The sequence below is a fragment of the Papio anubis genome, chromosome 6, assembly GCF_008728515.1.
Source record: "Papio anubis isolate 15944 chromosome 6, Panubis1.0, whole genome shotgun sequence".
Classification (NCBI taxonomy): domain Eukaryota; kingdom Metazoa; phylum Chordata; class Mammalia; order Primates; family Cercopithecidae; genus Papio; species Papio anubis.
The window spans coordinates 88,954,350-88,970,186 of NC_044981.1; the positions used below are offsets into that span (position 1 = coordinate 88,954,350).

Consider the following 15,837-nt stretch of genomic DNA (forward strand, 5'->3'; position numbering starts at 1 on the left):
CAAATATGGAAATGTGAAGACAGAGGTTCAGCTAGGTTAGGTAACTTTGCTAAAATCACACAACTAATCTTACTTTGAACTCTGCTTTACAGTGAACAAATTAAATTTCTTATTGCTTTGAGAAATTGAACTGAGTGTGGTGGCTCACGTCTTTAATCCCAGCACTTTGAGAGGCTGAGGCAGGCGGATCACGAGGTCAGGAGTTTGAGACCAGCCTGGCCAACATGGTGAAATGCCATCTCTACTAAAAATACAAAAATTAGCCGGGCATAATGGTGCATGCTTGTAATCCCAGTTACTCGGGAGGCTGAGGCTGAGAATTGCTTGAATTCGAAAGGCGGAGGTTGCAGTGAATCGAGATCGAGCAACTGCAATCCAGCTTGGGCTGTCGACAGAGTAAGACACTGTCAAAAAAAAAAGAGAGAGAGAGAGAGGGAGAAAAATTGAATGAGAAAATAAGACTTAGCTATAGTAGCTGAGTGTTCAAAAAAAAAAAAAAAATTCCCCGAATCCCTCTGAATTCTAGCTTTCTCACTGCAAAGCAGGTTAATATTATCTACTTTACAAATATGTGAGGATTATATTCCAAAAGCTCCTTCTTACCCAGGTGTATTTTTCTCCGTGCTTTTCAGAAGGATTAGGGCATATAATGAAAAGCCAGGAGGGGAAAGACACTCATTTGACATGCACTAGTGTGAAGAGAACTGTACTAATGATAGATCTGGCTACAGAAACTCAATTGGATAGTTAAAAACAAACGTTGTCTCTCCCAGTAGTGATCAATTAGGGCTTTGTGACAAAGAAAAAGGATGCCATACTCCTAGAATCTAGATAGACAACTATATTTGTTTTCTATTGCTGTATAGCAAATTTTCATAAATGTAATAACTTAGTGCTCATGTATTACCTCAGGGTTTTATTTGGTTTTTGTTTTTGTTTTTGTTTTTCCCTGAAGTTTGACCACACCTGAACTGGTTCCTCTGGTCTGTGTCTGACGAGGCTGACATCAACGTGTCAGCTGCGAGACTGCAATCTTATCTGAAGTTAAAAGTCCCCTTTCAGCTCCTTGGTTGTTGCCACAATTCATTTCCTTGTAGTAGTAGGATAGAAGGTCTTGATTTCTAGAACTCATCCACTATTCCCTGCCACATGACCCTCTCCACAACATGGCAATTTGATATTCAAAGGCCAAGGAAAGCAAATCTACTACTGCTTCTTCTCTTTTACCTCTAGATCCTTTTTTAGAGGGCTCATGTCATTATGTCAGACCCACCTAGGATAATCTTTCTTTTGATTAACACAAATACAACTCAATGGAAACCTTAATTATATCTGCAAAATCCATTCGTCTTTGCATTATAAAGTGACCTAATCTCAGGAGTAATCTCATAATATCCATAGATCTTATCTGCAGTTTAAGGGGAGAGGTTAAAAATTGGGACCATGTTACAATTTCATCATTGTAGGCATTGGAGTTGTCTTCTTATTATCCATTTCACTTCTCTCTCTTACATATCCGTCATTCAGTTTGGCTATAATACCTTGTCTCCTGGAGTGAGTCCTGATTAGAAAAAGCAAGGGACTTTCAAACATTTTTAACTTGGCAACCCACGATGATAAATACATGAAAAATACATGTTGCATTACACTCTAATGCAGATACACACACACACACACACACACACACACATGCATATAACTGAAAAACACTTAGCTTTACTACATGCAATTCACTCTATTCCGTTCTATTCTATTCTGGTCTACTTTAGTCTACTCCATTCCATCCTATAAGTAAACAAATGCTAGTTACACTTAAACAAATTGTTATAAAAAACCCATCAGTGCATCACCCTAGAAGCTGAAAAACACTGGAGTAAGCCATTCACTGTGATTCTATTATCTGGCCAGTGACTATTTCAAGAAAGCTGGGAATTTTGCCCCCCAAAACAAAGGCAGAATAAAAATTCAGAAGTAATGAGTCCTCCAGTGGGATAATTACTCGGTAAATTTGAGTAGATAAAAGCAAATACCTCAACCGGAATCTAGAATAAATGAGAATGCACGTAAAAACATATGCAAATATAATGGAAGACACTTTATAAATTATTATTTTGTTATCCCACCATGGCTGCCCTGGATCTTTAGTAAACCTTAGCAGAGTTGATGGTGTCCCTACTTATTCTATATAATCATCTCGAGTGAGTAAAGCAAGAATTGTGTCTGAAGCCTTGTCTAGCTTCATTTATTTTATGCTGCCATGCTTAGGAATATAATGGGAGACTTAGAAGCCAAGTCGGTGTCAGAATTGTATGTGCACAGCGGCAGTACCGTTGTCTGAAATTCTGATTCAGAGGATCAGGTTTGTGTGCCAGGTGAAGATTAATTGTACAAATGTCAATCTTCTTGGGGGTTCATTAAATTATGATACTTAATTAACATCAATGTCAGTGAAAGAAAAAATACCCAAAGCTTCCCTAAAAGCTGTTCATATTCAAATATATGTTGATTGACGGAAGCCTATTGTTTCCCAGTGCCTAGTAATGTTCTTCACTGCATATATTACCTGGAGACTTCCCCAAACACTGAGATATTTGGAACTCTAATGAAAAAATAGCTTCTATTGTTAGGTGTAAAGTGCAATTTTATGAGCAGACCTAGTGCCTCTCCTTATCCATCCATTGAGTGTGTATCTACGACTTGATTGATTTCGACACATTCTTTACCAGCCAGTTATTGGTTACAGAATCCCATGAATAAAAATAAGAACCTATTTGTTGGTTGGCGTATCGTAACATGTTAGCAAGACATGCTTTCAATTTATAAAGTATAATATTGACTTCATTCCTAGGTAATATAAAATGACAATAAAATGTAACTATGTGATTTATTCATTTAAATAGACTCATCCAATATAATTTAGAGTAACTTTGTAAAATACTTAGCAAGGGATCACTAAATAATGAAAATGATTAGGTCAGGTATAGTGTTAGACGTTACGGAAATCATGCTGCTGTCAAGTAGTGGTGTTAATGGAAACATGAATCTAGTCTCATCTTTCCTGAGACTTATTATTGGTTACATAAAATGCATTAGTTCTATGATATTTGTAAATAAAGGAAGGATTCTAAATTATGTTGCAGATTAGGAAGCAACATGAAGCCATGAAACATAGTGAACAATTCCATGTTTATGGTGAATATCCATGATTATTTCAATGCATATTTGTGTGACTTGAGATGGGTAGGCTTTAGGAATTATGATCCTGTAGCAGGATAGGTAGATACCAGGGTAAAGACAGAAGACAAGCTAAACAAAAATCAAATGTATTCATTAGGAATCACAAAATATACAGTATATTTTTATTTAACATATGAATACATTGTTTATCAAGACTTCAGCATATGGCAAAAATGAATTATTTCTTTTCTTCTACCTCTAAATGACTTTAAAGTCATCGAGAATAATGCACTAGGGAACAGGTCTAGAAATAGAAAACAAAAATAGAAAAAATCATAAACAAGAGATCCTACAAACCAGCAATCTAAGTCCTAATGAGAAAGAAAAACTGTAAGAATAGATTGAAATAAAAGCTACAGTTGTAATATAATGTTAACCTCCAAACAAAATGTAATTAAGTGTAGACGCAAGAACCGGTTCCATAAATAGCTATCCATAATCATATACAATTGGCATGCCATTATTTTCTATTAGAAAAAAAAACATGAGAATAAAATACAATATTAAATGATAGAATTGAGTTCCTAATTAAGTCTTCAGCTGAATTAAGTAAGCATCTTCCTTTCACTTTTTCTTTATGTCTTGTGTATAGGCTGTTAAAGATGCTTGGCATAATTACAGTCAAAATAGATGTATTTTTGCCTGTTCTGAACAACAAGAAGTTTGGCAGGAAATTAAGAACCCAAACCACAGCCAAACTGCTGAATCCTTGAATCATTCAAGGATTCAAGCAACAAAACCTATGGCCTAAACTGGAAAAAAATATTAATTGTACATTTGTGACCTCTTCTTTCTCCAGCACATAGTTTACAACAACAAATTCCTGCCACATAAAAAAGAATCTGCTTACTGGCACCCAACCATAAGCAGTTTAGCCTGATGAATATGTATTGTAAGATTCTTATTAACATTCCTTATATTCCTAAATTTTAAATAAATTATTAAATCCTTCACCATTTGTAAAGGGTGACTGTTTCCCCTCTAAACTGGTCACATTTCATTAGATCATCACACTTTGGCCTTCCTTAATAAGCACAAAATCTCTATACTGCAGTTTCTAAAAAGTCTCAGTTTCATGGCTGAGGGAACACATCATGGGATATGAAAGCTTTTGCCTCTAAGTTTTACATGTAAATTCAGTGTCTATTGTCAGTGATCAAGTATTATGACATCTCATGATCATTCTAGAACTGACATAAAATATTTAGTTGCCTCAATTTAATTTTTAGGAAGATGTTATTTTTATTACTTTAAATTAAAATTGTAATTGACTGAAAGCTTCAACTGGGTCTACAGTTAAACGGGTTAAGGCATAAGTTTTGCTCAGAGTCTTTGCTATTTATGGAAATTCTAGTTCAGTTGAGAAGCTTGTGCTCCCTTCTACAATTTCTAAGAACTGTAGAAAAAAAAAATATATCAGAACTCAAAGTTTTCAAATGAGATATGACGATTATTATAAAAAAAGTTAGAAATAGTTTAAGCTATAAACTTTTGAAGAAAGTTATGATTTACCTGTACTTGGGACTTCTGGTTCTGGCCATGATGAAGTAGCTGATATTCTTACGATAGGAGTCTTATCATCCTATAAAAAACAACTACAAATATTAAAATTTTACATGAAGTAACTTTTTCAAGGTTAGCAAAAACAGAGGCTAATATTACTTCAGAGAAGGTGAAAACATGCTTATGAGATATTGTCCTATGTTAAATATTCAAAAACCTAGCATCTAAAAATATTTTTCTTAATTTAGTTTTTTTTTTTTTTAACTTTTATTTTAAGTTCAGGGACATATGTACAGGTTTGTTACATAGGTGAACTTGTGTAATGGTGGTTTGTTGTACAGAATTTTTCATCATCCAGATATCCTTAATAAGGATAACGGAGGCCATTACCCTTAACACAGTGACACAAGAACAGAAAGCCAAATACTGCATATTCTCACGTATAAGCGGAAGCTAAATGATGACTACATTTATATATTTCAGTTTAGAAACATTGTCAAATCATTCCAGAAATACAAACTCACAATTTTTTATAACTACATTCATAAAAGTATTATTGTTTAATGACAACACTTACTATATTTTTCCTCAGTAGAGAGATATTAAAAGCAAAATGAAAAATAATAATAAAAATAAGGGAAGTAGAACTTTGCAATGTTTAGAGGCGAAATTTTTCTCAGCATTTTTTTTTTTTTTTTTTAGCTTGGTAAACCAACTTCTCATATGATAGTATATTACTTCTCATTGCCTCAGCAAAACTATTTTTGAATCTACAAAGCCTTTGCCACCATCCTATTCAGGGAAATCTATCACAGTTTTGCAAATCACTCAAATTTTGCAGAAAATTATAATGCTGAAAATGATCACACAAGGCTTCATTTTAGCTTCAGCCTAGTTCTGTTCTTGGATATCAGAATATATTGCAGGTGCTTAATCCTAAAATGACTCTATACAATTTGCTTCTTTCTATCAATGAAATAGTTATTTCCTTTAAAAATAATCAATCTCATATCAATCATATGATTATATTTTATATACTCTGTATAGTTATAATATATTAAAATGTTCTTTTTTACATTATTTAAAAAGTTGATATATATGGTGCTAATATAAAATTTAATAGTGAAATATTACATTATGAGGATACTCTAAATCTATCTGCCTTAAGATTGAACAATATTATCACAATTTGCTAGAAGGTAATGTAAGGTAAGCAGTTTGAAAGTAAGGAAAAAATTTATTGAATGAAGTTACAAATTGATCCATAAAAGATAAATGATGGACTTGGGAAATAAGGCATATTTTGTGCAGGTAATAGCTAATATTATTGTCCATGGCTTTACATATAATTTTGGAATTGTCATAGAAAGAAAGTCCTTTTTTTTTTGCCACTAACTACTTGCTTCTATCAAAACTTGAAACTTATTTTAAAGATATCACTTATCATGTACTTTTAAATTTTTTTTCAGCAATGCATATTTTAAAATATCCTAAAGAATACTTCTTCAAATACAAGTCTAAAATATTCCAATAACTTTATAAAACTACAAACAAATGAGGAAATAGTCCTAGTAGGACACTGAGGTAAAATTAACAATTAGAAGTTAACATGTGAGGTACTAAAAGTTATTGAAAATAGATTTGTTTTATGTGGGTTTTTTGACTCCTAAAATATTAATGTCCTGATTACTATAAAAGTTCTAGACAAACTGTATGTAAAGTTTATAAATCACCAACTAATTTTTGCTATAACTATACATATTCTTATATAGATTCTTACTTATCTACCACAACCAGATTTCTGTTTTTATAATCCAGAGACAAAACTTTGCTAAAATTCTCATATGAGATAGGTATAGAATAAAGCAAATATAGGAAACCTTTGCTTCTTCTTTTCACTTTGACTGCCATGAAAAACTTAATGCTGAGAGAGTTCTATTCTTCTGAAAACGGTAAAGAGCAAAAAATTTCTGGTCATTTTCCAATGACTCCTGCTGCTAAGTTGGTATCATTAGAAACAGACCTATTTTGATGCTCATGCCTGTAGTGATTCTTGCATATTTATTTCTTAATTATTTCGATTAACTATAAGAGGCCAAATGCATTCGAACTACAGTTTTTCACAATTGTGTAGTTTCCAAAATATTCTCCTCTGCTCATAAGATATATCCTCAATGGCCAAATCTTTTGCAGGAAGAAAATTCTGGTAATTAACTTACTTCAAACCGAAGAGCCAAGGTAAGCCTTGAAAATAAGTTCTTGGATCGTGTGGGAAAATAGGAAATGTCTAATATTTTAAAGGATAATATTGGTATAGTGTTAAATAAACCTAATACCCATTTATCCTACTTGTGAGCTTTGTGCTAGTTTTATCATAGCCCTAATTATTAGATTTATCAACTTTTAAATGAATTTGTTTATTTATCAAGGAATTTATTACTTCCAAGAAAAAAACAAACAAACAGCATGTGAAAAAAATAAATAAATAAAGTATGGTCATGGTGGAATATTAACATTTTTATTATTAAATATTTATTCTTAAAATATTTAATATATTAAAATATATGTCATAATAACCAAAGATGAATCAAGCAACAGGCTTCATGGTATCTAGAAACAAAGACTCATAAAAATATCAATCAAAAATGAACCAAGGATATTCTCTGTGATATCTAGGGATACATGGTCTCACGTCTTCACTTCTCTTTCTGTACTATCTTTTTATTTGTTCTCTCTGCAGATTGTTTTTCTGTGCTCACTTGCATGAAGCAGATTTTTATCAATCAAATTCTGATATTAGTAACATAGTACATTTAATAATCTGCAAAATAATCTTACACTTTACTTATTAGGTTACTGTTCATATTTATGTTGATAATACAATTTCAAATAATTTTATAAATATAGGATAAAGCAAACAAGTAATTATATTAATATTGTTAGGAATTAAAGTTTAAATGTAATTGAAAAGAGATACAAATATAAGTTCAAGAAAATTAACTAACAACCTGTAATAACTAATTTAATTTGGATACTTTCATATTAACTCATAATATTTATAAAATATGTCAAAGAGATAACTGCACTTCCATGTTAATTATGAAATTGTTTACCAACAGCCAAGATATGGAATTAACATCAATCAATGAATGTAAAAAGAAAATATTGTATACATTTGTATATGTATACACATGAACACAAAAATGGCACATTATTTAGCTTAGAAAAGAAAATCCTGCAATTTGCAACAGAATGGATAAACATGAAGAACATTATGCTAAGTGAAATAAGCTAGGATAGTAATGTATGATGTCACTTATACATGGAATGAAAAAACTTTGAACTTTTGGAAACAGAGAGTGTCATGGTGGTTACCAGGGATCGGGGGAAGGTGGAAGATTGAGATGAAAGATATTGGTCAAAGGATACAAGACTTTAGTTAGACACAGAATCAAAATCATTCAAATGGCTATACTGCCAGAAGCAATTTATAGATTCAATGTTATTTCTATTACGCTACCATTGACATTCTTCACAGAACTGGAAAAAACCATTTTAAAATTCAGATGGGATAAAAACAAAAGAGCATGAATAGCTAAAGCAATCCTAAGCAAAAAGAACAATGCTGGAGGCATCACACTACTCAACTTCAAACTATACTAGAGGACTACAGTAACCAAAACAACATAGTACTGGTACAGAAACAGACACATAGACCGATGAAACAGAATTGAGAACCCAGAAATAAGACCGCACCCCTACAACTATCTGATCTTCAAAAAACCTGATAAGAACAAACAATAGGGAAAGAATTCCCTATTCAGTAAGTGGTGCTGAGATAACCGGCTAGTCATATGCAGAAGATTGAAACTGGATCCCTTCTTTATACCATATACAAAAATTAACTCAAGATGGGTTGAAGACTTAAATGTAAAACCACAAACTATGAAAACTCTGGAAAGCAATACCTTTAAGGACATAGGCACAGGCAAAGGATTCATGAGGAAAATGCCAAAAGCAATTGCAACAAGAGCAAAAATTGACAAATGTGATCTAATCAAACTAAAGAGCTTCTGCAAAACAAAAGAAAGCATCAACTTAGTAAACAGCCTATAAAATTGGAGAAAATTTTTGCAAACTATGCGTTTGACAAAGGTCTAATATTCAGCATCTACAAGGAACTCAAATTTACAAGAAAAAAAAATTTGAGCAAAGGACATGAACAGACACTTTTCAAAAGAAGATATACATATAGCCAACTCATATGAAAAAATGCTCAATATCATTGCTTATTAGAGTAAGGTAAACCAGAGCCACAATTTGATACCATTTCACAACAGTCAGAATGGCTACTATTAAGAAGCAAAAAGAAAAAATAAACAGATGCTGGCAAGGTTGTGGAGAAAAATAAATACATATACAATGTTGGTGGGAATGTAAATTAGTTCAACCATTGTGGAAGACAGTGTGGTGATTTCCCAAAGACCTAAATGCAGAAATACTATTTGACTTAACAATTATATTACTGGGTATATACCTAAAGGAATATAAATAATTCTATTATACTGTAAAGACACATGCACATGTATGTTCATGGCAGCAATATTCACAAAAGCAAATACATGGAATCGACCTAAATGTCCATCAATGATAGATTGAATAAAGAAAATATGGTACATATACACCAAGGAACACTATGCAACCATAAAAAAGAATGAGATAACGTCTTTTGCAGGGACATGGATGGAGCTGGATTCTGTTCTCCCTAGCAACAAACATACAAACAGAAAACCAAATACTGCATGTCTTCACTTATAAGTGGTAGCTAAATGATGAGAACACATGGACACGTAGAAGGGAACAACACACACTGGGGCCTATAAGAGGGTGGAGGGTGAGAGGAGGGAGATCAGGAAAAATCACTAATGGTTACTAGGCTTAATACCTGGGTGATAAAATAATCTCTACAACTCACTCCCATGACAATTTACCTATGTAACAAACCTGCACATGTACCTCTGAAATTAAAAGTTAAAAAAAAGAATCAAGTGAATAAAAGAAGGACAGAATGGAGGGAGAGACAGAGAAGGAAAGGTTGAAGAAATAAAAAGTCACAAGCTCTTCAGGACCCTCAGGTGGAAGGACTGCTTAAGTTTGGGCGTTCAATGCTGCAGTGAGCTATGATCGGCACTCTAGCCTGTGCGATAGAGTGAGACCCTGTCCCCCAAAGAATAAGAAAAAGAAAGCCATGATTTTCTTAAAAAAAAAAAAAAAAGCAAGAATAATAAAATCAAATTAATATAACAAATATTCATCTTCAGAAGTAGTTACAACACCAATTTCTTACTCTAAAAATTGATAATTAAATGGAAACCAGACATTTACTTTGTGTAATGAGAAGATACAGTGAATCCCAAGTGGTGAGGAAAATGTTTTTACAGAACAACATTAGCTAATAAATTCTTTTTAATATGACATTTTTCAACTGTTAATGAAATGATTGACTCAGGCAAAAATTATCATTCACCTAAAATTAAAGAGGAATTATTTTGGAGAAGAGGATTCACGTGATCATTAAATGTCACTTCCAGATTATTTGCAATTTGAAAAATATTTTTAAAAATAATGGAGAACATTTGGTGGTCACTGCCTTAGTGAAGTAATCAAATTTATCATCACCAACAGGGGGAAAGTTAACAATATCTGTTTTCTGCAGAATTCAAAAAATAGTATATTTCCTAAGAAGTATAGTGTGTTCGCTACAATACAAACCTTTATGAAGCTAATTAGCTTATACTGACTGGGAAAATTGGAAAATAATATCAGTAAAACATAGATGGTGTGCTGATTCAAATATTATTGTTCCTAGCCAAGAAGAACCAAAATAGCAGGAGTAGAATCACTACCTCAAGCAATATTGCTAGAGAAAATCCTGACTCAGAGAAGACAAGCTCAATGCTTGATGTGAAAAGTTATCTGCACGTACAGAACCAGTCCATAATACAAGTAGGTGTATTCAGATGAGGGCTGGGGGATATAAATGGAACACAATCAAAATTTGCTGTGATCTTTTGAGAAGTGTCTGTTCACGCCTTTTGCCCACTTTTTAGTGAGGTTATTGGTTTTTTGCTTGTTGAATTGTTTAAGTTTCTAAACATATGAAAAAAATGCTCAACATCACTAATCATCAGATAAATGCAAATAAAAGCCAAAGTGAGAAAACATCTCACACCACTGAGAATGATTATTATTAAAAAGAAAAAACAACAGAGGCTCGTGAGGCTACAGAGGAAAGGGAATGCTTATACACTGTTAATGGGAATGTAATTTAGTTTAGCACCTGTTGAAAGCAGTTTGGAGATTTCTCAAAGAACATAAAAGACAAATACCATTCTACCCAGCAATCCCATTACTGGTTATATATACAAAAGAAAATAAATTCTTATCAAAAGGACACATGTACTTGTATGTTTATGACAGCACTGTTCACCATAGTGAAGACATGGAATCAACCAAGGTGATTATCAAAAGGGGAATGGATTAAAAAAAATGTGGTAGATATAGACCATGGAATCCTATGCTGCCATGAAAGAGAACAAAATCATGTACTTTGAGGCAACAGCATGGATGCAGCTGGAAGCCATTATCCTAAGTGTATTAACAGAAGAACAGTAAACCAAACAACACGTGGTCTCATTTAAAAGTGAGAGCTAAACATTGTGTACTCATGGACATAAAGATGGAACAATAGATTACGAGGGCTAACAGGATTGAAATACTGATGAGTAGTATCCTCACTGTCTGGGACACAGGATCATTTGGACTGCAAACCTCAACATCATGCAACATACCCATGTAACAAGACTGTACATGTACCTACAAAAAAAATTTTGACTTTTTCTTTTTTTTTGAGAATTTACTGCAATCTTGGAAAAATTTTTCTTCAAAGTCTTCCAAAAGCATTTTAACTTTTTATTTATATTTAGAAATTCAAGCCATCTAAAATGAAATCTTGCATATGGTCTAACAGGTGCCAACATTATTTTTATGTATATATATCCAGTTTAGGTGGCATTATTTATTGAGAAGATGAAGCTTCCTCTATGGCTCTACAGTTTCTCCTTTGTCATAGATTAGGTTTATCCATTTTTGTGGGTTTGTTTGTAAACCCTGTATTCTGTTCCACTGGTCTATTTATCAACCCTTGTTTCAATCCACACTGTTTACTTAGTAAAGTGTTATAAGATGATTTTTAGCTAGTAGTATAAAATCTCTGATTTGTAATTATTCGAGATTGACTTTATTATTTCCTGCTTTGTGTTTCTACATAACTTTTAGAATCAGCTTGTCATTTCCCATCCCCTATAAAAAACACTACCATTTTTATTGGGATTATGTTGCATCTATATATATGAGAGAATTGTCTTCTAATTTATAAATATAGTACATCCCAATTTATTTTATCTGTTCTAATATCTCTTGACAATGGTTTATTTTCTACTTGAAGTTTCGACTTAGCCTTCATTAGATCCACGCCATTATAAATGGTATCATTAAAAAAAAAAAACAACAACTTTCTAATTGTTTGTTGCTAGTATATATGTAACTACAATTTATTTTTATACTAGCTTCATGTCCAGTAGAGTGATCAGCTCAATTAACTAATCCCAATAATTTGAAGTAATTTTTTTAATTTTCTATGAAAAAAAATCATGTCTGCACATAAGTTGATTTTTATTTCTGCAATATAATCATTTGGCTTATTGTACAGGTCAGGCTTTGCCAGATAATTATTAACGGGTCATAGGAGATATCCTTATGTCATTACAGAAGTCATATATCTTCCCTTATTTCACCATTAAATCTGATATTTCTTTTCATTTTTAAAATAAATGCCTTGTTTCAGACTAGAATATATCTTCCTTTATTTCACCATTAAATCTGATATTTCTTTTCATTTTGAAAATAAATGCCTTGTTTCAGACTAAGAAAATTCTATTTTATTTCTAGTTTTCTGTTATTTAATATTACATATGGGTTTTGAGATGATTATGATAATTCTCCTTTTTTGTTAATTTAAAAAATTGTATTAATTGATCTAAAAGTTTTAAGTCACCCCTGAAGTCCTGGAATCAATTCATTTTTTTAAAATTACACAGTGTATTTTTATTAATTGATAAATTTTTCTTGATAATATTTTGTTTATCATTGTACCTAGTCATGAAAGATATTATATTTTTAGGATGTTGGTATCAAGGTTATGCTGGACTCATAAAAATAATGTGGTATATTCTCAGTTTATAAAAGTGGCTATTTAGGACTGGTATAATTTATTATTTGTTTAAAGGTTTTCATATGGAGTTTCTTCTGGATATGGAATTTTATTCAGATAATTGTTTTAATTAGATTCAATTCTAATAGGTTTCGAAATTTCATTCTAATTGGGTTTTTTATTTCTTCTATCAGTTTTGGAAATCTGTGTTTTTTCTTAGAATTTCATTTAATTTTTTCTATTTATTGGCATAAATTTGTTTATAATATTCTGATTTTTTTGATTATGTATTCCCACAGTCACCCTGTGAAACAAACTACCTTAGGATTTACCGGCTTAAAGCAATATATACTGCTTTGTGTGGATGAGTGTTTTTTTGTTTTCGTTTTTGTTTTTTGATCTGATGAACTACATAAATTCATTAATTTTAGTTTAAATGTATATTTGTTTGGATTTTCTGTGTGAAGACATCAATTTATGAGAAAATAGTGAAAATTTTCTTTCTCCCTTTTCACTATTACATGTTTACTTATTTATTTATTTAATTTATTTTTCTTGAATTTGTGTTTTCTGCTTGGCAACATGGCACAGTTCTTGTAGTCTGAGCTGGACTTGGAGGGATCATTTATGCAGCAGCAGTCATTGTGTTAAGCTGAGCAGCACTGCTTTTCTTGGCTGTGCCCTCTTACATTTCTGGAGCCTCTGCTATGCCTTTATTGCTTGAATGGCTCTGCTTCACATGGTTTCTCATCCATGTGGACCAACTTGAGCTTGTTCATAAGGAGAAAGTAGGGGCCTAACAGAAAGAGGGGGAGAGAGTAGAAGCGTGGAAAGCCTTTTGAGACCTTTGCTTAGAACTCACACATCAGCATTTTACACCACATTTTGTCAGTCAAGAAAACTACAAGACCAACTTCAAAGGATGTGGAAGTAGAATCAACCTTTCTACAGGAGGACCTGCAAAGTCACATTGTGAAAGAAAAGATAGAGGGGAAAAGCATAGAGGCCATTTTTGCAGTCTATCTACCATACTCATTTTCTTTTCATTTTTGTTGATGTAATGTTTTTATCCTTTTCATTGTTAATATTTGTGCCCTTTTAATACCTATTTTTAGTCCAGTTTCATGGGATTGTGAATGTTAATTTTTTAAAAAAAGAAAAATTGGACTTGTAAATTATGTTTTCTCATTTGTTGACTTTCTAGTTCATGAAATTCTGCTCTTTTTAAAATAATATTTGTTATTTCCTTTTTCAATTTTTTAATCTTTTTTATTTTTATTATTTCCATTTTCAATTTGGGGGAGCATTAATTAGCTGTTTTAACTTTTTACAAACATTTTTAAGTAACTGACTTAAACGTACTTTTTTGCAATATATACATTTCAAAATATTTTCTACTTTCCAATGTTTTCTACCTTGACAAATAAGCTACTTATGTGAGTCTCTTTTTTCTATCATAGTTACGAATTTTATTATTTATTTTTCTTAGTTCTATGAGCCTCATGCTAAATTATTAGGTTTGAAAATTTTTGAGTAAAAACTGGATATTAGATGATTTTAGGAAATTACTGCTAATTTTATTAAATATCTTATTCTTAGAAAATGCAACATGAAGGATTTAGAGAAAAAGAAATCTGACATCTGAAACCTATGAGCAAATGTATAAAACAAGATGTGCTAAAACAATTGAGTACATAACATGTCTATAATATAGTTAAAATTTAACAATTACTGAATCTAGACATCAGGTATACAGATATTACAGTATAATTCCTATAATATTCCTGTATGTTTAAAGCTGTCATAACAAAAAATGTTGGGAAAAATTTAGAAATGATGTGAACCTCTTTCTGAACTTGTTTTTTAGAGATCTCAACATGTTGATTACAGGTAGTAAAGGCTTCTTACTGAGGAATGGGTGTGTTTCTTTTTGTGTGCTAATACTGCCAATCCAGCAATTAAATTAATTATTTTCTCAAAATCTTGCCTAGTATTTTGATAAGTACTTATCTAACCCACATATTTCTGTATTACTAATCCATTTGGACTATCCTATAGAAGAAAGTATTTGGTTCCCCAATTTTACAACCTTAGTGGTCATATAGTGTCGAGTGACGACAGATGAAAACTTCTTATTTCCCAATTTAAGACGTAAGGCCAACTTGACCCAAAAGTAATTCTACATTCTTTATGTTTTCTCTGAGAATGTATTGCAATTCCAACACAAGTAATAAATACTGATATCTGGGTCTTGTTTAATTTCAATGACCATAAGCCTGCTCAAGTTTGCCCAAGTAAAGTGAGATTTATTAAGCACATATTAATAAAATAAAAGCTGATTAGGGCATCAGAAAGAAAAAAGGTGGACCATCATATTTTGATAATAGATTGGTTTTAGCTTTTTTCTCTGTCTTAACTATCTTCTTATCTTTTCAGAATCTTTGTCTCCAGTTTGTCAGAAGAGACTACCCGATTGATTCAATCAATTGATGGATTGGTCATCGTTGGAAGAGTGTTCTTCCTCATCCATTCAGATGTCCTTATGTGAGAGGGAGGACATATATTATATATTCAAATGGGAAAACCATAGTGATTTTCAATTCTAAACTGGAAAAGCAAAATAATCATGTCTGCATTATATGAATTTAGCTATTGTTTTATAATAAATGATAGGAGCATTTTTATCTTATCTTGTTTGTGTCATGATCAGCTGTCGGGAATAGGAGGCTTCCCTGTATATTAGTTCATTGGTATTATAAGAAATGCCTCAGACCTTCATCAAGATATAACAAAGTGTTTAGATAAAATAGAACCTCAGCAATAAT

The 15,837-nt window shown here is 32.0% G+C and overlaps 1 long non-coding RNA gene across 1 annotated transcript in view; it reads left to right on the top strand.

The window, feature by feature from the left end:
• Positions 1-15,633, top strand: part of LOC103883863 — a 28,295-nt gene extending 12,662 nt beyond the window's left edge. The window contains exon 2 of the long non-coding RNA XR_002521656.2: positions 15,449-15,633. This is a non-coding gene — a long non-coding RNA (uncharacterized LOC103883863). The remainder of the gene's footprint in view (positions 1-15,448) is intronic.
• The last annotated feature ends 204 nt before the right edge of the window (positions 15,634-15,837 follow it).